At 41.0% G+C, this 24,651-nt stretch overlaps 1 protein-coding gene across 2 annotated transcripts in view; it reads right to left on the bottom strand.

Annotated features, from left to right (window-relative positions):
- Window positions 1–22,342, bottom strand: part of LOC120901959 (insulin-like growth factor-binding protein complex acid labile subunit) — a 171,198-nt gene extending 148,856 nt beyond the window's left edge. The window contains exons 1-2 of one of the 2 annotated variants that reach the window (XM_040310352.1): window positions 22,156–22,342; window positions 19,641–20,278 (exon numbers count right to left, since the gene is read on the bottom strand). The gene's annotated coding sequence lies outside the window, so the exon portion shown is untranslated. The remainder of the gene's footprint in view (window positions 1–19,640; window positions 20,279–22,155) is intronic. The other variant, XM_040310353.1, reaches the window with a different exon arrangement.
- Window positions 22,343–24,651: the final 2,309 nt, after the last annotated feature.

Genomic DNA, 24,651 nt, shown 5'->3' with positions numbered 1-24,651 from the left:
TTGAGGCTGTTGGGCCATGGGGTCGTAAATCTTTCACACATTATCATCACCGTCCAATACGTAAGGCGAAACGCAGATAAAAAGTAAAGAGAAAACAGGAGAAAATAAACAAAGATCATCGTTAAGCCCAAGCTGCTGTTGGAGCGTCCGGGTTCGAACGAGCAATCGATATTCGGTCCGAACGGGGTTTACGATCGATAATTGGTGATAAAAAATGCTTCATCTTGTGCTCATACCCGAGACAGACGAATTGGCATGCTTTGGTAGGAACCGCTTGGTTGCTTTGCTTGTACTGCTTAAACGAACAAATCATTGGATGTTGCAAAAAATAATGTTTGCATTTAGGATGTTCCACGAACTTGAATCGTTTACTGACACGGGATGGTACTGTGTCTGACTGGTTTGCTGCTGATCGTCTGGTACTATGAGGTGAACAAATATGTTATAGTTATGTTGTAGGATCGCTTTAAATCAATCACATTTCTAAGCAGTTGGGTTTAAGAATATATGACATATAATCATTATTTTCAAACAGCATAACTACTATAATGACCAACCCTCAAAGTAAATGAGTTTTACTGAATGGAAAGTTTATCCAAACAAAAAATAGACGTACAAATATGCAAAACTATCAAATAGAAATAGTATTGTGCGTAGTTTATTTATCCGAATAACAAAATCGCACTAAATGAATATCATTCATTATTTCAGGAATATAATATAATATTATGTGAAATTCAATCACCTAGTTTTTTTTTTCAATCATCTAACACTTTGCGTGTCAGAACATTTTTATTTATGTTTCCCTGGGTGACAAGCACTTTTTGTTTATATGTTTGATGGATATCATATATGATAGCCTTGGCCCCAGGGAAGTCTAATTGAATATAAACAAACTAAATGATGATTAAAATGTTGATTTTTAATACAATTTAGGATGATATCTTGTTGTGTTTTTATTAGTTTGCTTTGTTTTGATCAATAATTTGCGAAAACAGCAGTGTAATGTTATGTACAGATTTGTTTTCAATGAGATGCTTAATTGAAAAGCTAATGTAAACAACTGAAGTATTGTATTGTTTAACGAACATTTCGGCATTTGTAAAAATTCTCTACCAATACTAAGTTTAGTTCTACATAAAACTCTCTTAATTATATGCATGATTTACAACATCTAGACAATTTTCAACGCATTACTCAAACGATGCAATGGGGAAATCAATCCACGTACACTGTTCCCATCAAGTGCTCTAGTTCTTTATTGCTCCCTTTCCGTACCAATGCACATTCATGATGAGACCCGTTTTCATGATATTCTGCTGCTTCCCTACTCTTTGCAGCAATCTATTTTACCAATTCGGTGGAACACGAACTACACTACACGGTGTATGCACATCCCAAAACTGGCGCATTCAAGTGGATAGCTTCTAGCTCAATGCATCATCCTTTTAAGTGGTGCGGTGTATCGTATGGCAAAAGCATGCCCTCGAGCACCAAACACCAAACATCTAAAACGCCCGGATGGTTCACATCTATTGCTTCTACCACGAACTGACAATATATGCACTTACCAAAATTCCAATCTCCGAATCCCATTCGCTGTAGTTTGCTCAATTTCACCGAAAATCACTACTGCTTGACACACATCCGATCGACTCTCATCAACATATTGCTTAATTCCATCATCACTCCGGTGAAGAGATAAGCGATTTGGTCGCTTTGATGTGCGAGCATTTTTTTGTTGTCGAGCAGGTTGCAGCGGTTGCATTTTGGTTGTTTAGATATTCAACGCAGTGAGGGATTTTACATTGCAAAAGCTACCGTTTTTCCAGGCCATTGCTGACAGGGTTCTGCCCGAGGGCTTGTTTATTTGAATATGGATGAATGTTCTACGAAATGCCAGTGAATTTCAGCTTCAAATCGAAGAAAAGCAAATCCAATAGATTGCAGCATCGATTCGAATTACCATTACTTGATCCCAGTGGTTGCCAGGTGGACCAGTCGCATTTTCTTTTCACTCGATTACCGCCAAAATCGGGCAGCGGTGGTTTCGATGATTGTTTTCGGGGTATGAGACGATAGTTACGAGTGAAAACCAGGATTCGAGTGCAAAACAACAAATCCAACCGGAACGACTCACTTGCTGCGAGCATCGTCCTCACAGAGTTTGGAGGTGAAATAAGCGCTTTCACGCTGGATCACGTTTCCATGAAAATGACAGTTTCCATCATTTGGCAGACTATTAAGCTGATGAGACGAGGTGTGTATGTGTGGCTGTGTGTCTGTGCCTGGGATGCTGGATGTGGCGATCCAATGCTGTGGATGATTGGTGGCGAAAATGGTTGTAAAATTTGCATAATTCTGTTGGGATACCCAATTTGGATTATTTCCAGCACTGGAGCTCGCTTCCCACGGCGTTTAACCTTCCGTTGTGAAGCGAATGAGATTGCGTTTTTTTACCTTATTTCTAGAAATGTAGTAACATCACGAATGGTGGAAGGACCTGATAAGAAAGAGGAAGGAGAGAGGGAGAGATATAACATGCAAATGAATTGAAGTGTTGTATGAAAATACTTAGCGAAAGATCATTCGCCTAAAGAAGAGAAAATTCAATTTATTGTTTAAGAGCATGAATTATTCCGAAGATTTTTTCTTCTTTTAGAGCTTATCTTAATAGCCCTAGATAGCTTACTTTGCATTAAATTACTGAAGAAAAGTAAGGTCAGTCAAAGTTTTATCCAATCAATTTATGTTTAAACGATTTTGGAAGCATTTGAGTCCCCTAATTATGTTCTTGTCATATTTTCAAATTTGCATTATTTAGTTCGTGCATAAATTATGATATTTTTTGTACATAAAAATAAATCATTCAAGATAAAAAAATGTTTCAAGTTGTGTTTTTTTTCTGTAATTGTTAAGATCACAACTTCTCATGTAAATATTTTCATGGTTTCTGTTGTATCGATTTATTATAATATACAGATGGCCCTTTCTTTGGCATACTATCTTTGGCAGGAGCACACAGCATTGATCTGTCAAAAATCAACATTTACCGTGTACCTATTTTCGGCAGCATTTAAAGTCAATAATTACTTGTTTTTATTGATTTTAAAATTCCCAGCGGACTAGTATAAAATCTGCAACCATAGAATTTTTCATAAAAACCACACTTTCATTGTTTAAGTGCTCTGGTTCTCTCAATAATGAAACCTGCCGAACTATTAGCTGACAGCAAATCTGCCGAAACATGTTGAACTCTGCACATTTTGTTTGATATTTTGTAAAATATGCAAGGAAAAGATGTGAAACTTCGTATATGAATCACAAATCAGCATATCTTTATTTAAAAAAATTTGCGTTGACAAAATTGTCGACGTGTTTTTGCGTAATTACTTTTGCGTGATAAAGTTTTAAACAAATATTCAGGTGTATTTTCAAATCATTATTTTTAATTTTAATTTTCGTTTATTTTTTTTCTAATCCTGTAACAATAATTATTATTGTTACTTAATGGTTAATCTTCACAGGGCCATACGGCCTGATTGAGATGACAGTACAAAGTTACATAAAATAATCTTTGTCCCAATTCACTGTGGCCACGGCAGAAATCTGAGTCGTTCTTGGTCCCAAAACCAATCATATCAAATCATATTAAGATCAATCAATCTTCAATCAAACGCAACATTCAAACATAGCATTTGTTGTACCAGTTATAAAACGCACTTCGCAATATCAGAGCTTTTGTTTAGTCGAGCTTTAAATTTCAAATGTTTGACCTACATTTACCGTACCTTACACAGCCCCGTATTTTCCTAGCTCCTGCTTATACGTTGCACATCATTCACACACCACACCACAAATGTCATCATTATCCATACCGATCGTAATTTCCTCCTCACTCCTCAACGCTACCTCAATCAACTTCCAATGCAAGTGAGAGCGTTTCACCTTCCGAAACCGAAATTGATTGACACTCATCCAAAATTGCAAAACGATTAAATAATCGTTTCAGCGTATACGTTCCATTAACCTCCTACGCGGTCGCTTTATCACCATCCCCGTTACCATCGTACGACAACATTCAGCATCCCGTCTCGGGCAATTGCAAACGGAGAACATTTGGCCAAAAAAAAGGAACCACAAACCGACGACGACGGTGGAAAAGTGGAGGCGCACGGTGGGCGATGGATAAAATTGGCAAATTCCACTTTTCCGGCCACTTGAGCTTCGATTTTGGGGCGTAATGACGATACTGAACTTTCACTTACAACCAGGCAAGCAGGCAGCAATGGCCACAACTGATCCGACGGAGCGCATGGGCCGTAAAGCTGAGAGCTTTACTCGCAACGTTCGTACGCTTGCTGCTACCACTCATCCGGACTCCACTTCAACGTATCCTTTTCCCCCCCTTCCAGCCATTTATTCGATCTGAAGTAGCGACTAAACTCTTATCTTTATCTTTCGTCTTTTCCCGATTTTTCGTAATGTTTGATTTTTGCCCAAAACCGATCGGATTGCTGCTCTGCTTCTCGCACAACCGTTATGGTTATAGATGCGTACAACCAGTTGATAACTGGCGTGAAGGGAAGCCTTACACAACACGAGTAAAAGCTAAGCTCGAAATAACATCCCAATCGGTCCAACGGTGCTGGAAGCAGTGAAGGGAAAGCAAAAAAATAAACACACCGATCGAAACCATCTCAAAGCGGAGCTCAAGCCGTCGAGTGTCTCTGACATAACGGTGGAGGGGCTAACACACTCACGATAAGGACGCTGGGGATGAAGTGTGCGCTGCATGATCGGGAATTCATTACGTAGATTCTTCGGTGTGCTTCGTCCATGTCGTGCACGGAAAGCAGCCCCGAGCCGTACAAGTTTCAGCCCCCATTAACCGATAATGGGCCATTGTCCGGTTTCGGTCAACGTGCTTTCAGTGCGATGCCTCGGACGCCTTAAGCTAAGTCTACGTTCTCGTGGTCGGTGAGGAAGGAATATCCTCACGCAATAACGAACCCATTAACTTATCTCACTTTATGTTGGAAAAGGATTTCCCGTATAAGTGGAAAAAACCTATAGCCAACCGTGCTCCTGGGTGCATCAACGTTTTGATAACGATTTCGTTCTGCTCGATGAGCGTAGAGAAAAAATGTAAGCCGTTACTTCTTAAATTCAATTTAAAGATTTTCTTATATTAAGATTTAAATGGCCTATCTACCTTTTGCATTCAATGATCGGATTAATCTTACATGATGAAATGAGCAAAAGAATCTCATCATCTTTTGGGAATCATTTAACGGTACGGAAAAACCATTTCATTTGTCGGTGAGCTTTCTTGTTTGCCCCTCCCAACCGTGCTTCATGTGTGTTTGTGTGTGATATGCTCGCAAATAATTGATTCCAATTTCAATTTCCCGCCCAAAATAAGTAATTCTATTATGTGCAGCCGAATGAGCGAATCCTTTTTCGAAGTGAAGAAAAAGAGAGCAACGATGAGAAAAAAAAATCATTATCCACACGCTTCTTACGTGGCGAGGGGTGATAAATGGAGGTAAACTGCAAAACGACATTGAGCACGGGAAAGAGCGATCTTTAAGCGACAGTCGCCCGAAAAATCTGTTGCTCGTCGTAAGGGATTTTAATCGGCTTTGAAACTCGCTCCCGCATTAGCGATTACCAGGGCATTAAGATTTTCCTCCTTTATCGCTATCATTTTATGTTGGAAGATTTGAATTTCCAGCAACGTTCAAAACCTGATGGATCCTTATTAGCAAAAGGAAGGGACCGTATCTTCTGTTACCTTTCTTCCGTAGGGTATTTCACAGAATGCTTTTAGACTGACGGCACTGGCACAACGTGGAGTGCGATGATGGATCATTCATGATTAATGTCGGAAAGGGTGGTTTTTGGGGAAGTTTTTTTTTTTGACAAGTGGACAATGCCCACTCTCACACCTCACACAACAACTAAATGGCCAATTTGCCAACCTGCCGGTGACAAAGTGGGACAAAATAGTCATTTGCCGTACAAATCTCGACTCCGGAATGGTGTAGAACGAGCTTTCACCGTCATAGACCGGCTGACTGGGCTTTTATCCCTGCTTTTCATTCTACATTTCCTGAAAAGGGATCCTAGGAAAAAGGAGAGAAACCGAGGAATTGAGGAAGAAAAATACTCCATGTAAAATTTAATTAGCTTTTCCTCGTTAGACTGCATTTTTACCGGCATTTTCGTTGAAGCATGCGGAGAATGCAAAGTGTGGAATGGTGATGGAAGGATTTATGGCATGGTTTTATTTTTTGTATTTTCTTTCATTCCATCACCGCCCGGAAATGATTTTTAATACCATAGAGGAAAAAGCACACTCACAGACTGACAACGGAACAACATTATTCTCCTAGCGGTTGAATGTTAATGTCATGGGAGAAAGGATTAAAATACATACACATGCTCAATAATTTGTACGGTGTGGAGCTGTGATATGGAAAATGAATTATGCCTACGTCTGATCCGTCATGGTCATTATTGTGATTATTGTAATAATGATGGACGGGTGAATATGTTATTTGCATTCCAGGGACGCATGCAGTCGCATTTTTACTGATATTGGTTTAATTTTGATTTATTGAATAACAAATGGCTTCTCAAAATGGTGATAGATTGTTAGTAGATAACGAACATAGCAGAGGGTTTAACGCATAGTCGCAAATTATGTATAAGCCTAGCAACAAGTGTTCAATTTAAAAATTGATTTTGCTGTGAATTAAAAAATGATACACTTTTTTCAAAGAAGTCATCCACCTATAGAACGGTATGAAACATAGCTTATACATTGAATTGATTTTCGTAATTTATCGATATTTCGCCATTTTTTTTCAAGTTGTAAGTGGAATGTGATTCGATGGTTAAGGAATGGCTGACCGATTGGCGAAATCTATTTTTTTATGATATCCATAAAGAGAATAAAACGCTTGTATCAATAACGGAACTTTTAGTGTTTAGTACTACGAGTAGATTATAAAGAAATAAAATAATAAAATAATAAATAATGCATTTTGTCATCAACGTACATAGTTTTCGTATGTTTAGGATTGATATTAAAAAAATGGATAGGTGGTATCTTTACTCGCACTAACGAAGCGATAATCGCATTTTCAATAATAATATTCCATAAGTCAGCAGATAAAATTTGACATCTCTATCAGTCCAATTCTAACCGCGATGGCCAAAAAAGTAAAGCAACTTCGTTGAGAAGTGCGAGCGATCAAGGAAATGCACCACTTCATAACGAAAACGGACATCGTGCCGCAGTTTGTAGACGTCGGATAAGTACATTCTGGCATCTACCACATCTTGGCACTATTAGACAACAATCCCGGTTCCGCATGGCCGACGACTCTCAACGACAAAAAGGTCGAAAGGAAGCTGAGGAACCTAGGGAAAACCTAGCTCGATGCAACAAAATAGTGAAGTATCGGGGAAATTTTGAACATATATGTCAGCAACAAGAAATCGCTTCCACTGGTATCCCAGCGGCAGGCAATGACGCCACAACTCAAAGCGATCTTTTAAGGAGATGGAGCAGCTGAAGTCAGCTTCACTGATACACCAGTCAGTGAATCGGTCCAAAATCCCCCAATTGTGTCCCATGAAGTATTTCAGGACTAACATGATGCAAAATTGTTGGAGTAGATAAAAAAATGTACCATAAATTGAAGAGAAATTAATACAAATCAAAGTTAAGAAAAAAATCAAATGAAAGAATTTAAAAATATGCCTAAACGCATGTCTCCATCCGCCCCGGCGAAAATTTCGGATTTCGCCTGATGGAAGGAAACTCGTAAGATCGTAGATTTATCTTTACAAGTCAGCTAGCTTATAATGGAAGTTTTTGTTTAGTTATATGACCTTTCCAGGGAAGTTTATAGAAAACAATCAACTGTTTTTGTTTTTTGTATCTTTTTCTTCTTCTTTGGCACAACAACCGTTGTCTATCAAGGCCTGCCTGTACCCACTAGTGAAGTGAGCTTGGCTTTCAGTTACTTATTGTAACCATAGCAGGATAGTCAGTATGGGGGCACGGTCTATTCGGAGCATGAACCCATAACCGGCATGTTGTTAAGTCGTACGAGTTGATGACTGTACCACTAGACCGGCCCGGCTATGGCTATCCAAAAATAGTCTAATTTTAATTGCAACCGTTAAGACGAATGATACGCCTCGCCTGCAAACGTTTGATGAATGGCAAACCCCGCTCTAGGATTTAATAATTCGGAGAAGAAAGGGCAGTGGTAGACTAAGAGGGGTTTTTTAAAGATAATGTCAACATTTTAAACCGTTAGCAGAACATCAAACAACTCTATTTATAGAGTTCAAGATTATTATTGAGAATCAAAAAGTTCATAATTGAATAGTCTCATATAATGTATGTTCTGTTTACATTTGCTTTTTATTTTTCTAGTAAATTACGCTTGTTAGGCGCTTGTCCGATAGCCTTCCAAAAAGTTATACATATCGATTAGGGGACCTTCCCAATACTTTAAGTCTTTAAGCGGGATGTTTGCAGACACCTTAGCCAATTCGAATAGCTGATTCGATTAGCCGAATCAAGCTAGGTGACTATTCCATTCCTCTTTATACCACGAATCGGCACCCATTTGGGTCAGTAATAATCGATATAATCAATCAATATTCTATAATCTCCCGTGATAATCCCACTCGCACAGAATCGCCCTGCAGGAGAGTTCTATCCCATCTGTCCAGCGATGGGTGTTAGTGGTGATGGAATGCGATAAGCATACTGGGAAGGCGAATTACTGCGCGTTTATCATCGTACACCACCCAAACTCATAGTTTTTTATCGATTAACTTGTTTCCTTGTTTTATCTTGCTTCTATTTTCGTTTCATGCCAAAGGCGTATTGAATTCCGGGAGGGAGAAAAAATGATTAGACCAACTTTGACACGTTGCTGGTGGCTATTGGCGGCCCTTCGAAATAGCTTACGCTGAAGAGCTCGAAACATTGTTGTGTTGCTGTAACACAACTTTACTGCGTAAATTATAAGGATCTAGTTTAATTGCGGCCATTCACACCAACGACAGGCATGGAAACCCGGCTGTTCGCTGCAAACCTGTTGGTGTTTTGTTGGAGTGTTTATAGTTTTCCCGCCTGGGCGTATCGTATCGTTATCCCTGGAAGCTTGTTGCGGGAAGGTGCTAGTCCTTTTCCCTAAAAGTTGGGCTTCCAACAAGCGCGTCAGATATGTGCAAACTTTGCCCAGACGAAAATGATTTATACCGCCGTAATCACCTGCGCTTTAGGCTCGGGTAAGCTTCTACCATTCCAAACAACCAAATCCTTACACAGCCTGCATTGGACATTGACTTGGGGCGAATAGGCCGCCGAAACATTGCAGCACTTACTGGCACTACTCCTGCGTTGCCGGTACAACAATACAACAACCCTGGAGGAATATATCATTTGGCAAATAAATAAATTAGAAAACTTTTCCACTTAGAGCTACCGTGCCTCGAACCGGGACGACGGGATTTACCTTTGTGTCGAGCGTGGTAGAGGACGGTTGATTGCACACCTTAACAACCGAACCCGACAAGCCTTCTGGGAGGTATCGCGCGCTTTCTTTTCTGTTCCGGAGTGTGTGGGGCGGCTAGCAGCCGTGGTGCAAATTGTGTTCATGCTTCGCTAGTTTATTTCTTCAACAAATTTACTCGAATCGCAGCACAACTACTCCCACACTGACCTCCCGAGGGTGTTGTATGTATGTTGCGGTCTCCGTTGAAGTGATCTTTCGAAAGCGAGCTTTTCGTGTGCCAGGAGAAGTTTTGGGCCTCGTTTCACCTTCGGGGCAACCTACACGGTGCGCTGCCTGTCTTTACAACAGTCCGTGTCGAAGCTCGACGATGGATGGTGTTTGCTTATTTCTCAAAACTAAATGATAACAATATTCACTGTGAACACGTGGAGCTATGCAAAAACGGAACAGCCTTGAAATATTTCGCTCCACTTCACTTCCTCCTGTACCGAGGGCAGAAATAGAATCTATGTAGGTGCATGGAATAACAGCGCAGAAAAGAAGTATTCTTCTCGTTGACGGCGAAGCTCAAACCATGATTTAAAAATAAACAATTTCGGCCTCTTCATCGCGTTTTGCAGCAAATGTGGCCGTGAATTTCTCCGCACCGAAGTAAATAGAAGCCCCTTGCCATGTAAATTTTGTTGCAATAAGTAAAAAAAAAGAAAAAGTTGAGAATTTATCCAAAGCTCGCGACCATTTGATGTTTTTAAGCTGTGCTTTTAAGCCGCATAACTTGCTCCCGTCTACCGCGCCGTAACGATTGAGTAATAATTGAGCAGAAAAATATACGACACGGGAAAAGTTTCGCTGCGTAAACTGGAGGGTTTTTTTTCACGAAACGAACAACTAAGTCAAAACATAACCAAACAAACATGCTTCGAGGCTTTCACTTTGCCAACCATATCAACCAGTGATAATTAATGGTCTATTTTTATTGCAATTAGAAAACAAATAAGCTTGGTCTACTCGCTTTCCTTGGTGAGCTTGGTGAGTGGGAAAAATGGACCCGGTCAACACTTCACCCTCGTCAAAACAGGCAAACCATAACACTATGCACGGTGTAGCGTTGGGAGTACGGTTTGTTTCAGGGCTCGTGGTGAAAAGGATCGTAAACTGCTGTAACAAGGGTGAGGACAGCTTTAAAGACTGGATCCTGTTAAACGTTACAAATTGAGACATGGTTAACAAACAACCGATAGGAACCGATTAGTGTTTTTTAGTAATATTGGCAAGGCTCGTAAAATTTAAAAAAATATGTGGAAGAAACACATTTTTTTTTATCGGACTGTTCATGAAAAGATTTTCTTTGACAATTTTAATGCACAAGCTATATTTGAAAACCCTAATTAGCAAAACATGGGAATATTTCTATACGTGACAATTTGTACCAATTTCGTTTATTGTTGTGAAACATAATAATCAAAAGGAGTTATATCATAAACCATCGCTGTATATTGTTGTATATTCAATCTCCCAACTAATTAAATTATAAAACATGGTTCGCGCGTTCACTGTCACTAGAGCTATAACCTGGACTTTACTGTCGATTTCATTGGGCTTGTTTCAACGATTGGGTTTTCAATTCCAAAATTATTTTATCCATTTAATCAAATTGCTCCTAGATTTTGCATTTCCTAGACATATATTTAGTTTCACTTGCCAATATTGCAATTAATCATAGAATTCAGTGAAAAGAGAGCATAATTTCGTACTTATGATCGCGTAATTCGTCAACATAATAACTGACTTAAACTATGGAAAAAATAGCTACCTAAATAAATAACTAACATTGAGCTTGTGATTGCCATGCCATAATAGACATTTCAATCAGACGGTATAATAATATAAAACTAATTTGATTCAAATTTACAACAAAAATGTGAAGTAGATTTCAAGAAAAATAAAAGATCTCCGATTTAATTATCGATACAGAAATAGGTTGCTCATTCAAGCATATCCCACGGTACATTGGTCCCAAAACATTGAACTTTTAATATTTACTAAAACATATACTTGTTTCTTAAAATGTGAAACATTAATTAATTTTTATCTCAAATGTATTTTGGGTAGCTTAGAAACAAATATTGGTAAAATTAATTAAAATAGAACAAGAACACTAAACTTTCAACCATTACCCTGTAGCTTAAGTAAACAGAAAGATAATATCTTTTCCTTCTTTACACTCCACAAAACTTCACAGCTTCAGATTTTAACCACAAAATAGACGAAAAAAACTGTTGCCATTCATTCATTTTAGCGACTACCATTGTTTATCTTTCGTTCTTTTCAGGCCTTCTATAAAAAACCATTGCGTTTGTTCTTCGTCGTACAAACTCCACTTCCACCGAGGGTCCCATTGAGAAGGATACCGGATACAAACCCTTTACAGCAGTTTAATGTACCTCACACCCGTTCATCCATTTATTGAAAAGTCTTTCTTGCTTCAAAACACACACACACATATATATACACTGGTGCAAAAAGCCAACCCAACCCCATCTTGGCGGTACGGCATTGCGCACTGGTACGACGCCAGTGCGTTAATGAGTGCACCGGCAAGTGTCAAGCACAGGGCTGGTTACAAAAAAGCGACAACTTTTTCCTGCAGTTTGCCATGTTAAAAGGAGCAAACGGTCTCCTATCACTCCTATTCCATTCACCATACGCCAAGTGGTACTTGAGACTTTGCACGAATGGACGGCTTTTTCGGTGCTTGAGAGTGCAGAGACTGTCCCCGAGACAGCACCAGCCCCAAGGACGGGCGGTTGAGCATCGATTCGAGTGCGTCAGAGCGCCATAATGCAATCAAGAGGCTAAATCTATTATTCAATTATTTATTAGCAGTTAAAAGAGAAAGGAGTTGCGCTTCTTGAAGCACGGGAGCTCTTTCGGTTTTTTTTCTGCGTACCCAAACTCACCCTGTTTTACTTGCTGGCGCGTGATTTTCGTGCTAAATTGCACAGAAAAAGGGATACCAAAAAAAGCAACCGACTCTCATAACTCATACTGTCGTTAAAGTGCGCTAACGTGCTGTGGTATGATGTGAAATTTAGCCTCACTTTTTGCCTTCACGTCCTTACATCGGAGCGAAAACATATCTCCCCAGTGCTGTTTCCTTTTTCGCCCCAGCCCATACACCCCCGAACCTTGGACACGACCCAGCTGAGTGCATTATTATCAGAACAAGAACAAAGGCAACCCATCCGTCCGTCGAGTTGATGATACAGGGTGCGAAAAAGCTCTTTCTTTCTTGCTATATATGGCACAAGGATGAGGTGCTAATGACAGTAGTTGCCCACGCATGTCGCTCGCTTGTTTCATCACCGATCGGCGAACGTGCGGCGACACGGTACACCATTTGGCTTGTTCCGCGTCAGACGCCGTTCCACGCCGCGCAGTTTACGAGGCTAAGCTGCTTGTGATGATACAAAACTACACGACAACACTTTCTCGCTGGTTTTCTGTACCGCTTGTTGTCATGGTCGGGTTATGCAGTTGGCGTGATAAAAGTGTGCCACAATCATCTTACAGTCGGCCTACCGCACCGACGCGAGTCTCTACGGAGGCTGAGCATCATAATACAGCGAACATCCCTCGGTAGTCATTCCCGGGTCCTGTTTCCCTCTCCTTAGACGGCAATCAACTCCCGGTGTAAAAAGACGCAGTGAACCGGGAATCGTGTAAGGAATGGCGTTAGTTTTTGTTTCCTTCTTCTTCTTCAACAACTCGTTAAGGTGAAGTACTGTACTTCAACATAAGAAATCGCGCGAACACGCGGCACAGAGTGTATTCGGGTATGCATATTCTGTACACGGTATGATGCTCTTCCAGGATGATGTGATGCTCAGCACTCAGTAGGGCGTGACGGTTATTAAAGAGCTACACAGCTCACTGGTGTTTCCTGCGAGGGGAAATAGGCAAGGCGCACACTGTAGTAGCTTTCCCTGGTTAAGTGCATCCTGAGTGTAATTACTGACAGTGTACAGGAAGTACACGATTCTTGCAAGGTGGTAGCAGAACAATGTTGGATCTCCGGGCAACTGTACAGCAAGATATGTTGTCAAAGCTTAATGTCTATATAGATCTATTGATCGGAAAGAAGCCATTCAGTGCTTGAAATTACCTTTATACTTGATGTAAAAATCATTTTAACATGCATGAACGAGTATAGAATTACCGGAGATATTTGATTGGTTTTATCGTTCGTTTTTTATTTACGAAAAGAAGCCATATTTAAAATATGTACAATAAACAAATTACAAAATCACAAAGGACATAAGGTCCTGAATATTTTACGAATCAATGCAGTATAAGATATACCTAAACAATAAATGTTGGCATAAATTATCTGAATTACATGTATTATGAAACAAAAATAAGTTTTGAAAAATATCCTTTGACTGTGAGCAAGAAATTGTTAGAAAATAAACAAAAAAACTGTTTTTAATCGTGTACTAAATGCCTTTAAATCACGTTACACTCAAGGACCATAAGTTTATTAAAAATGTTTATATTTTTTTTTTTAAGAAATGCTGCTACAAGGTCCAATTATTGAAGGTAAAACGCTCAAATATTCTAAATACTCTTCTTTGTTATCAACGAAGAATGAAGTATGTAATCAACGAAGAATTCAATGAAGTGATATTAGATACAGCAGAACTACAACTCCATATAGCAAAGGCATGTGATGAGAACAATAACTGAACATGCAATATACGATACTAGTAAATACGTAAGTAATCGAAACATGGAATCTCGCTGTCAGAACAAGGATAATCTCTCAGTCTGTTAAAATTGCTGGTTGATTCCAAACGAACTCTTTTGCAGAGGTAGGAACGAATGCAACGAAAAACTGTATGAGGTATACGAGGACCTCTCATCACAATAACTTTAGGAATGGAAAAATTCACCATCTTCAAATGGATTTATTATTTATAAATATTTCATCCCACTATAGATTATGTTTCTGCTTTTTCTGTCTCCTGTTTTTCATTTTTCCAGGACTAACAACCAACGACATAATGTCAGCCTTTTGAAGCTTCTTCGACTTATTATCAGTACCATTATATAATCTGAACAGCTCTTTAAAAAACTTCTCTAAGACATTACCTTGCAAACAATGGATGTTTTTAGTTTTGGAATGAAATTTGAACAACAATAATAACTATCAAACATAAATCTCATCAAGTATTTAACTGATGTTGCTAAACTTTTCGAGACGCCTTGTCATTCAAACATCGTTCATCATAGTGTTAAACTATTTCAATTGTACCAATGTAAACTGTAAAATATTAATTAACTACTTCATTCATTTACAGCTATATGAAATTCATTTTACCTCGCCCACCTTACCACAAACAGCGCGAAGTGTTTGTTTCCCACCCAGTTAGTGTTCATCATAATATATCCGTAATGGGAAAATGCGATTCTAAATGCTTCTTACATTCTGTAAAGTACAGCAACAATGCTTCCCCTCCACTTCTCTTTTCAGAGCAAAGATACCAAATTTACCTTCTACCCATCTACGGGTATTTCTCCGCGAGGCTCCTTTCTTGTTGCTGTTGTAGGTGAATCCTCACCCATAAAAGTGAAACGTAAATCTTGTCGCGTACCATAAATTCACGACCGGCAAATGTATTCGCCTCACACGGCGAAGTCGTATTTCTGCTGCTAATCTTTTCCCCGAATTGTGCTGCAAACGATGTCATTCTTACCGGCGCATTCCCTACCGCGCATTCGTTGTGGCTGTTTGTTTTTGCTGGCCTTCCTGCTCTGTTTATCGTTCGCTCCGTTTAACTATGTCAAAGGTCACTATAAAAGTGGGCCCTTGTGAACATGAAAGGTATATGTGTATGTGTGTGTGTTTGTGTGTGCTTTTCTCTAGCCCTGAAATTACCCACCAACAAGCCAAAGCCAACCGTAACAACTCCTGGACGGTAATAATTCTAGCAATCCCTCAGCCGTCAAATGAAGCCATCTGAAGGCACCAGCCATGCTTTTCCTGCCATGCCTTGCGAGATTGCAGAAAAATCCGAATTAAATCCACAAAACAAAAGACGCTTCTTCTAGCCGGTTTGGCAAAGACGATCTTGAACAAAAAGCAACTCAACTAGCAGTCTCCGGTCTACCCCGGTGTGCGACAAGCACCTCGCTTGACAATACCTGTTCATTCACCAAGGACACCCTCATCAAACTGCCCTACATTTCACACCGAGCGCACACTGAGACCCCGGTATCCAGCTCGTAAAACGCGATAAGATTTAAGACGTCAGCGAAACCGGTGCAGCTCAAAAACCCTTGGCAGGCTTCCTTATCTGGATAGACATACCTGGCTCCGTTGCACTATGATGCCGGCGTCTTCCGCATAGCCCTTGTGCCGCGTTGTTGCTTGCTTGTTGGAACGTTTGCATCCTCCCACCCATTCCGTGAGCTGGATTTTTCCAAGAGATAGCAAAACATAAATTTACTTCCAACAGCCAAACAAACAGCTAATGAGACGGGACAGCTCCGGGACAGGTGAGAGGATTCTCAGCGCAAACTCGGCGCAAAGTTTGGATGCACTTTAGCTCGGGCTTTTTTGCGCGACTTTTTCTGTGTTTCATGTGGAAGTATATCTTGGTGCAAAAAAAAGGAAAACACAAGCAAAAAGGCGCGCAAAAAATATAAGTCCAGCTCTCCGTGGTTTCTTACGTGGGAGCTTTCAACCGATCAGAAAACTTTGCAATATGACAGATGTGTCTCGTTTTTATTTCTACAGTGGCTCCGCATACATGTACGAGTTTCCATGGAAACGCGCCTTGCCGAACGTCCTTTTTCCGCTCGACTCGTTCGACAGTGAGCTAGATCCTATCTGACAAATTTCCTTGTCATCGGGTTGGGGCAGCTTGCGTACTACGAACGAACCTCAATGTAAATCAGAAATCATTGCTGCCAAGGCTTCGGTCTTGCTATTTTCCTGCAATCAGACCCGTTTTTTCCCCTCTATTTTTTGCCCCCTTAGTACCACGCTGACAAAGGTCCTTGGGTCATAAATATACGAGCTGCTAGCAACCATCCATAACGTACATGAACGGCGTACGGCGAACATGCAGAGAAGTGAATTTGATGTGAAACACGACCCGGGTGCGTGCGTCGACGTGAAGCGATATGATGGAGTGCAAGCGTTGGAGCAATACCATTGGACGAAGGAAAAAAACGAAAGCTGTATTGCCAAAACTTTCAGATACACCGAGCAGTCTTGCTCCGGTTGACTAGTTGACTTTCCATTGGGTATCCATTGAGTTTGAAGAAAGAATGGGAAAGGGACTGAAAATTCTTGCAAAGCAGATTTAAACGGGTCCCTCCCTGTACCCATCCGTACCGGGCGCGGAAGTTACGTTCCAGTCGGTTGAGCTTTTTGGTTTTTTCTGCTTGGTTTCGGGGTGCTGTTGCTGTAAGCCATACCCGATGTTTATTATAGCACACGCGCCTCCAACAAGCTTTATGACTTTTCCTTGCGCGGAGGTTTTCTTTCCCAAAGTCTGCTGCATAGTGGGATGTATCTCGTGTCTTCACGTGTTATGATGCACGTGGAAGCAACGCCAAAGATAAGACCAAAGCCACAGCCTTGCTGCTCTTGTTTAAGACGCTTTTCTTCTTCACAATTTTCTTCCCTACTTTCCACCTTTTATCAGCACGTTTAGCGGTTCGGTGCGGAACTGTTTTTTTTCTACGATCTCCCAGCGGCCGTGTGTTGCTCAGTTTGTTACTGCTCTCGTTAAAGCTTACATCGATAAGCCGGGCTTTGCAGTGCAGTTTTGTTGAGGTGGAGCATTCCATTCCGGCGCGGCACAAAAAAAAGAAGCAAACGCCGTCCCTGAATGCGCACAGGTGGGACAGGTTGAGTGACTTGTCCCTTTATGAGCATTTAGATGTGTACAAAAGTAAGCAAACAGGTATAACAAAAATGGCGCTTCATAATTCCGCACCGCTCGACCGCTGAAGGTTGAAGTTTGCGCGAGAGTAAAAACTTTCCCCAAAAGCTTTTGGAGAATTTTTGTGTGCACCACCCCGGGAGAAGAACTTTATCAAAAACGGATCACACAAAAAAAACTGGCGCGACCGTTGAAAAATGAAAAAAAAAATGGCTCAAACACTTTTAGCCAGGTAATGAAATGAAACGTTCATTATGGAGCGTTTTCTTTCCCTAGTCTACGCCACACACCTGGAAGGTGTATTTTAAAAGCAAACGTTCGCGAAGAGAGCTTTTTTGGAGGTGATTTGGAGTTGTAGAAAAGTCTTCAAAATTTGTTCTTCGACTATAATGAGGATCATTAGGCGAGGTTACGCCTCACTTGTGCGGACCGGTTCATTTACGGGCCGAGATTGTGAAGCATATAGTATCAAGATGTCGGTTTTAGTAGTTTTTTTTATTAAACTTTATTCAACCCTAAAACATAAATTGTTAGATTATTGAATTATAGTTTCATAGTGGGAAGATTTACCAAATTTATAACATTTGCCTCAATTGCTCGGTAAACATCGACATGGTGGCATGTTGGCCTATGCACGGCTGCATTATTCTACGCCCTAATTGGTTGTAATTCAATAACCTATCGTTTTCCATTTCGCAATGCAAATTTAATTTCCACGGTATAATCGCTTGCGGTAATTGAAAGCCGATCCACGCACTACCCGTCCCACCTAAGGGCTGTTCGCTTTAAAGTCTAAGATCTGGGCGAATGTTTCCCACGGGTTGGAAACAATCACACTACCCCGGTCTCCCCAGTCGCTTGTTTGGAGGATTGGTTAATTAATTAAGCACAAGCTGGTGATGGTTTCATTTCGTGGAAAATCGCAGGATAGCTCTCTTCAAAAGGACGCACTCGAAGGCAGTGCAGCAACTTGCTGGAGAGCTGGTCATCTGTCACCGTGTTTTTGCCGTGAAAGCGGAAGGCTTTCGTCGCTTACCAAAGGTGCTCATCTTTCGTCGGGCAAGATTGGCAAACAATAAAAGGTTTTACCGGCATTATCATCCGTCTCCCGCCGCCATTAGACGCATCGCAAAAGCTTCCCTAATGATTAATTATGTTTCATTAAATTCCCCCTTTCGTGGGGGAGGAGAGCAGGTTGGTGCCTTTATCGACCGGTGGCTGGAATGCTAACCGTTTCGGGCTAAATTACACACCGACCGTTGATGAGGTAGGGCTGCGACCGAAGGGGAAAGAAATTTATTAGAAGATGCTCAATAGTTCCGGTTACCGGCAGGACGCTTCCTAACGCTTCCCGAAAAGAGCCCAATTCACGCTCGCGACAGTAAGCGAGTGAAGATTTGTGGGTTCACCTGCTGACGGGTCTTGATGCTCACTTCAAAGCGGGTTTTGAGGTTAGCAAAGAAGCTTTTCTTCCACTCACATCAACTTAGATAGCTTTCAAATTTTTGACTGATCCCTTTCGCCACCTCCAAACTTTCAGTGCCAATAATGGGGCAAACATAAATAATCAGCAAAAGCTTAACTTCCTGCCGCACACCGTGGCGCTAGTTAATTAATTTCGACTCCACACCACACTCAGCGCTGTCGATCGGGGAAGGTTCTAGTAATGATTCCTAAAAGGGGCTTTGTGTGTCTTCGTACAAAAATAAGCTTCAGCTGCTTGTCGGTAGACAGATTGCTACTTAGAAACCGTTTGGTCATTAGCCGCTGGAGCCCTCCAGCGAGAACCTTCATGCGCAAATAATTCTTCCAAACTTTGGCTGCAAAACTCCCGAAACGTCAAACGCTCCCCGAACCATTTTTTTTGCAAACGGGAAAGCTTTTAAAAAGTTATCCCGTCATGTTCACGGCAACTGGCTTTACCGTTTTGATAATCTATTAGTGTAGTGTGGCCGTGCCAGTCAGCCAGCCAGCTAGTCAGCCAGCCATTCAGCAGTGACCCATTCGGTACGGACCGGATGGGTTTCGCCGTTTAGAAGCTTTGGGTGCGCAAAGATAATGTTCACCAAACCAGACCAAAAAAAAATGCACGCAGGAACAGGAAAAAAGCCAAAGGTATACGCGCTCTACTTACCGTCGATGGAAGAAAGTCCGAGAAAGGCTCGCTGCCAAGAACTCTGCCGACAGTAATGAAGTCCTTCCGGTTTGGCAATTAGAGCAGCTCTGCTCGCACTACACTCTCCTGACTAGACTGTCTGCGGATGATGTCCTTTTCACACCGAGCTGGTGGAAAATCTTTCCCTTCTGGAAACAGATTTTATTCGGTACGTGAAAATTTTCTACCCATTTTCTTTTTTTTTAGCACTGGTCTTGTTGGTCGCTTCCGCTGTTGCCGCTCTCCCGTGACTGGCTTTATCAAATCACTTTCCGCTCGATTTAATCGAATAACATCTTCTTCGCTGCCGTTCACTGCTCAAGGTATATCACCGTCCTTCGGGTGTGGGGAGCCGTTCACCGTCCACCAGCCCCCTCTCTAAACAGCTATTCGGTATCCCCTGGAGAAAACATTATTCTCGTTCTTCTGCTGCGCACCCAACAAAGCGCCTCCCTTTTTGGCCTTATAATCTTAATGTGTTTTTTTTTATCTTCACTTCACTTTCCCACTCACTTCATTGAATGATTTAAGCTGGGCCTGGCCACACTTGCTCACACACCTTAACGCACTTCCTTGCTCTATTTGGGACAGATAGGGCCACAAAAAACACATGCACACTATACACAAACATTCACAAAAAAAGGATGAAAAAAACGCACACACATTGCTCGTAAAAGCAGCAGATGGTGGACAGTGGTGAGCGTGTAAAAAAACCCCGTAAACGGAAATCAAACAAATCACGACCGTAACGAAACTGGCCAGTTTGGTTTGCCCCAAACGATTGCCCCAATATGCACGACCTTTCTCACACAAGCACTACACACACACACAAGCACACTCACAGATCACAGACACGTTCCTACACAAATACATGAAATCCGAGCTAATCCCAATCTCAATAACTTCATCGGTTGATTTGTACGCTTCGTCTTCCGCCGGCGCGACAGTGAGGAAAGGAAACGGGAAAATCGAAAGAAAGATTGGCCAACCTTGTGCGAGGCTGCCGCAACTTTAACTAAGCCCACAGAAGAGCTGTTTTTCCGGGAAAAACGGTGTGCTCTCTAAACTGCGTACTCAAATGGGCCACCACCAAGCTGTTCCTGTGATTGAGTCAAGAAGCGAATATAAAAATGGTGTCCATTCCAGATACAGCGTAGCAGCAAATGAGAGCTTAATTGTCGTCCGTGAAAAATTGCCCAAGGTTTTGGAAAATGTTTTCGCTGGAATGCTCCAACAATGGCTTCCACGAACGAAATGAAACCCAACACCTCAGCTTTAAAGCCTCTTTTCGCCAATTGCCAGTTCGGCTGATTGCCAGGGTGAAGGTTTTATTTTTATCCACTTTTAAGGGGTGCTTTCCCACGCACTGCAGGTTGAATTATTTAATTCGTGAACCCTTTGAAAATACCCTTTCCACAAAATCACTCCGAGAGCTGGCGTATGGAGCCAATTGGGTGAAATTTAAAAACAAATAAAAAAGCTTGCACACCCCCAAGCACAACAGCAGCTGGGCGAGCGACCACAACGTGCATGAAGCCCAGCTATAGCTGAAATATATACGGCGTATATAAATCCTGCCACGCTGCGGCACACAATTGAATTCGCACAAAACGCACACGTGGTGAGATACCCATGTGCCCGTTCCAGGCAAAAAGGGCGCGTATAAGCACCACGTTAGTACCTTGAGGCTTTCGATCCATAAGCAGAAAGCTGCTGCTTTTGCTGCCTGCCCATGCCCATAACGAACGGTTTGTGGTGTGTGCGTTCTTAAATTTTTAAATTTACCATTGCCATCGCCCACCAACCGGTGCGCCACCCCCCCCAAAACCGCCACGGACACGGTTCCTTTTTGCCTTCGCCGGAAATGAGTCTTTATCCGTGGGCGGAAAGCTCCAGCCGAAGAGTGGGGTAAGCGTGCAATGGGGATGCGGAGAGAAGGGGTTAAGTAGGGATGGTTGGGTTGGTTACGTTTCGTTTCGGTTTCAATTTTACCTCGTTTGGTTTTTTTCTTTGCGACTCGTACCACATACATTAGCGATCGTTCACACGAGCTTTAAGCTTCGAGTCATTGCTTTAATCAGTTGGATATGGAATTCGGTAGAGTTATTCCTCTGCATTGCATTCTCGTTTTCATTGGGGAAAGTAACACATTCTTACGTGGAATGTAATATTAGTGAAGATTGGTTTGCTCTTTTAACTGTGATGTACTTTGTCGTTGTTATTGTGTAACATCTTTATCTCCGTCACTTTTACAAATCAACTTTCAAACAAAATAATGTATACTGTTTCAGCTTTCTTCTAATAGCGCTTTCTGCTTTAGTTGGTTCTGCTTCATGTTTGTTTTTAAATTACATTCCACCATTATATTTACACCACTTACACAAGTATCACTCAAGGAATGCTTATAAGAAAATAGCCACTCAGTAGAACTTATTCTACATATTCATTTTTCAAGTATATCTTCAATATACCCATAACATCCACTAAATATTACCGAATACCGGAAATTAATTGTTGAAATTATTGAACTATTTCTTTTCCTTCACACACTATCTCAATTGATCCATTGGGGCACATATCGCGAACTAATGTCACCCAATGGTACACCCCTAAGTTTTACGCCCGAGCTTTACGATTTCGCCGATTTCGCCGGGTCGATGATTGCGTCCGATTCGACCGAACCTACGACAAGCACTGTCGGCTGGCAGGATGCTGGCCAATAATTCTGACCGCTGCATTTGCCGAAGATACCACCGACAACACGCCCGAGATGTCCCTGTCGGTGTGCTTACCATACCTTCGACTGGGTTTCACTGCCAAGGAGTAGGGGTGGTGAGGGCACCAGGGTTTGAAGGTGCTGCTAGTATTTAAGACAAGCGGTAAAAGATGTACGTACGGGTTTAAGATGAACGCACCTTCGGATGAACTAACCCGGTTCGGGCTTTACCGTTCATGATGTTAGCGCACGCGCGTATGGCCAAACCTCCCCACCTCAGCGGTCGGAGGATGCAGCGAATGGTGGAATCAAAACAAACAGGACATCAAAATATGCCGGTCGAGACAACCGGAAGAAAAACATCGCCAGTGGGCCAGCGCCCACGATGGGTTTTGCCCGCGAGAGACCGGATGGCGTGTGTGTATGTGCTTTTCGTTTTCCATTGCTGTTGGGAGTCATGTGTCCTACTGGAGAAAGTAGGTGAGCGAGGGAGTGAAAGAGAGAGCCACAGTTTCGCGGATGTGAGATGATCATGAACTTGGGAATAGTGGTATGATGTGTGCTGTATTATTCATTCGTTGCTAAATTCATTCCAAACTAATGTGGAACGATGGAGCAGCTATGATTTAACTTAACTGTTAGGTTAGATTATTTAAGTTGAAGTGTTTATTTTTTTAAATAATAGTATTATTACAGGTATTTTCATTGTTTTTCCCTTCATTCTATTTCATTTTGTGTTACAACCATGACTAAATTCACTAGGCTTATCAGTTCGCTCGGTTAAAATGAAAAGCGTTGATAATATAATTTTCAAATAGAATTTGGTTATTTACAATTTTTAGAACATACAGCGTACATTTATTTTATCTTACATACATCTTACATCTTACATCTTACGGCTTAAATCTTAATAAATTCACAAAATTAATAAAATAAAACAAATAGGTATAAATCATAAAATTTAAAATATAGTTTTAAACATCATTTTTTTTGCAATATCGCCGAGCTGTCCCTTCTGAACAATAATAATATAATATGGAATTTTTCGTGTTTACTACCTCTAGTTTATTATTTGGTTCACTTATTTTTATGCGTATATTTTTAAGAACGACTAAAATATCATAAAATTTGCGTTAAAAGCTAGTTATTTTTTATTTATTTAAATATTTATATACTTTTTCATTTATTCATTTGTACTTGCAATCCCATGCTTGTCTCAATTTGTCTGAGGCAACTTGAATTACATTACATCTTCCCTATTTGTTCTCCTTTATTACAATGTCATCCCCAAAGTTTAAAATCAAAAAGAGGTGTCATTTAAATGCGTCAGAAGTGAAATTAACATTGAAGTGAACTGATCATAGCATAAATTGCCATCCCATAACACGAGTGGACGCCCAAAGCGGTCACACGAATCTAAGCCTTTCTGAAGTGTCGAGTGAGAAGAAGTGAGGAATTCTGAATTATATGAGGAGTTCTGAACCAGAGAAGGAATGCGAAGCAAATATTCTTGTCAGCGAGGGGTGGACATCTTTTTTCGGAGTCCCATGTGGCGGCTATCAAAAGAGAAGGCTTTGATTGGTAGATCTTACTTTAGCCAATAATAACTTAACTGGTTCTAACTAACAGAAATCGCAGAGGGTTCCAAAAATATGTATGTTAATCAAGCTACTAAGCTTTATGTTGATATATTTAAAACAATGATAAATTTTTTATAAGGATTGAAGGAGTACTTTCGTGATTTTAACATGTCGTGTTCTAAAACATCTACAGAGAAATATATTTGACACGAACATTTAAGGAAAAATGTTATAATTGAAAAGCAAAATACGATGAAAAAATAATCCACCAAAACATTCGAATTCATTTAAAACAGCAACTCATGCATATACAAGTATTTGGTTCAAAATCAATACTTCTCATCCACTTTCTTATAAGGGCTTATAAGGCAAAAAATGTGTGATGTTTTTTCTATAGGATTTTTTTGCAAACGATCATGCAAAACGAACCACTGTCTGGTATCGGCCCACCCCGCCCAACCTCGATGCTATTGTGCTCTTTTGTTTCATACCCATTCTTTGCATCCCATCAAGAATGTTAATTACAGCTACTTATGCACAATCTCGCACCCGGCACAACGCACGCCGACCACACGACACGCCAACTCTGAAGTGCACACGTTCCGTTTTATCGAACGTGTAGAAATCTTTCCGAAGCTGGGCATTCACTCACACACAGCTGTAACATCGCCGTCAAGTGACTTATGTTTATGCA

The sequence above is a fragment of the Anopheles arabiensis genome, chromosome 3, assembly GCF_016920715.1.
Source record: "Anopheles arabiensis isolate DONGOLA chromosome 3, AaraD3, whole genome shotgun sequence".
Lineage (NCBI taxonomy): Eukaryota > Metazoa > Arthropoda > Insecta > Diptera > Culicidae > Anopheles > Anopheles arabiensis.
The sequence above is the reverse complement of the archived record's forward strand: the minus strand, read 5'-3'. Positions and strand labels throughout refer to the sequence as shown.